The sequence below is a fragment of the Acyrthosiphon pisum genome, chromosome X (genome assembly GCF_005508785.2).
Source record: "Acyrthosiphon pisum isolate AL4f chromosome X, pea_aphid_22Mar2018_4r6ur, whole genome shotgun sequence".
Classification (NCBI taxonomy): domain Eukaryota; kingdom Metazoa; phylum Arthropoda; class Insecta; order Hemiptera; family Aphididae; genus Acyrthosiphon; species Acyrthosiphon pisum.
In genome coordinates, this window is record NC_042493.1 from 987472 (window position 1) to 989991 (window position 2520).

General features: G+C 28.1%; 1 protein-coding gene across 3 annotated transcripts in view; it reads left to right on the forward strand.

The window, feature by feature from the left end:
* Window positions 1–2520, forward strand: part of LOC100166878 (calcium/calmodulin-dependent protein kinase type 1) — a 455364-nt gene that overhangs the window by 26979 nt on the left and 425865 nt on the right. The gene's annotated exons all lie outside the window — the stretch shown is intronic.

Genomic DNA, 2520 nt, shown 5'->3' on the forward strand with positions numbered 1-2520 from the left:
GACGATAGTATTATTATTACAAACTTACTAACCGAACTATATTTTAATATATTTACCTTTTAATACCACTGCATTGATAATATTAAATAATATTGAATTTATTAATTTAATATTATATGTCTTGTGTTACTGATTGAAAATCTTACAGTATATTTAGTAAACGAAAAATTAATTTCCCAAAACTCTATTTTCTGTAGGTATATTTTTACAGACACTTGTTTAGCCTTTTTTTTAATCACATTATTAGGTTATTTGGTTATCTGAATATATAAATATAAAATAATTAACACTATACATATAATATATAATATACACTATAATAATATATGCCCACCGATATAAATAAAAATAAATAAATTACAATATATAATATATACAGGCTGAGTAAAACATCAAAGAATACTCATTATTTTAAAAACTATAAATATTTTTGAAAACAATTTTTATTTTATTTTTTATAAAATAAATAAAATACATTTTTAATTATCTACCTACTTATCGATATTAATTTAAATTTTTTTGTTTTTTCTTTGTCAACATTAGTTTTTACTTTTTAATTTCATATTCTGAAGCAGAATTCATAGTTTTACGATATTATATAAAAATCAAATTTTTGACATGTAGTTATAAATATATAATTATCTTCAGTTTAAATTATCATAGTACCTAGTAGATCAACATTTTGTGGGATAGTTGGGTACATACCCTTAAGTCCCACTCCACTCCGCTTATCTAAACCTTAAATACTTATAAGTATATTATAATTCAAAAACTACTTGTCCAAAATTCGATTTTTAGACATCAAAGTACCTACTCAGAAAAATATTCTGCTTTGGCACATTATGAAATTAAAAATGTTGTCATTAAACAAATTATTAGCACTTAAATTATAATACCGATAAAAACTGCGACTGGGAAAAAAGAATTTTTTCAAAGATTTTAATAATTGACGAGATAATGATCTGCAATGTTTTTTGGTACAACAATCACTCGTGTGTGTTATAATATCGGTACCAATATACCTATACCAGTGAATATACGCATTCACACCTACAACTATCTATTTTTCAGCACCAGCTAACATAATATTATCAGGGCCGCATTTAAGGGGGGGCCGTGTGTACAACTGCCCCAGGCGCCAGTATTTTAGGGGCGCCAAAATGTTGTGGCCAGAAATATGTTTACTTGTGTATTATTAAAATAAATTGTATAATTTTAATTATTTTAATAACAGTATTATATATATTATAGTATATTAGTATTATGCTGTTTAACATTTTTTTAATTAATATTAATTTGCATAGTTTTATATAGTTTTATTTTATTTATTTATGAAATACCTACAATCTACTTAAATAAGTTTAAAAAAAATTTATATGATGAATTATAAGCAAGGTTCGGGTGAAATAAATTCAAATGTATCTTTGCGGAGAGAGGATCGAGCGATTACTAAACATTATTTTTAAAAAAAGCACACATTGTAAAACAAATATTCTTTTCTGTGCTCAAAATCTAAAAGGTTAATGAGGATCTATCTTCCATATTTTCCGTGGGTAGGCCCCTTAGGGGGAAGCAATTTTTTTCACCGGAGCTTAGGGGGCGTCAATTTTTTTTTGCACCGGGCGCAAAATGTCTAAATGCGGCACTGAATATTATGAACGAAACGATTATTTAGGTATAGATAAACGCAATACGTTTTCGTTATTATTTTTTATTCACCCAATGAGGTCACGGCTTTGCGATGTTATTATTATTATGCTGTTTTTTAACGAACGTTGAAAAAAACTGCACCTATTAAAATAATGTGCACAGTGATTAACGTCCATTCGGCGGTATATTATAATGTGTATACACGGATAGCATAATAATATATTGAATAATTAATTATTCAAAATCCACCATACATCCGCTATGTATAATGCGTATTATTATGTAATATTATAGCGTGTTCGAGGTAGAAAAAAATAAATATAAAACAGCAGCCATCGAGGACTGAGGAGCTATCATCGTACGCATTTAGACATTTTAATGATGACTATATTTTATTACGCGTTCTGGTGGATTATGAACAAAACATATTATTATATTAAACATATACTTACCTATATTTGTTTTAACATTTACTACATAATCAGTATTAGGTATTAGATAGATTAACAATGAGTGATATACAAGTAAAGTGCGACGGAGAGACATGATTTGGCGACTTGTTGAAGAGGCCATCCAGTCGATAGGACTTTGGGTACCTAGTAGGAAGTCGAATTTGACTAATGACCAATTACGTTTTATACTCCTTTGAAGATCACCAGGGATAGTGGTAATAGTGACTGGAGGATTTCGGTGATTTAGAAGACAGGAGTGAAAAACGTTTAGACTTTTGCGACATTTTGAACGGGTGAAATAGAGAGTGAATGGTTGGGGACATGCGAATGGGTATGGTGATCAGACTTGGATAAAAAAATGATCATATATTTTTATTAATAATTAGGTATATGCATTATATTTTTATTTTTATCGAGA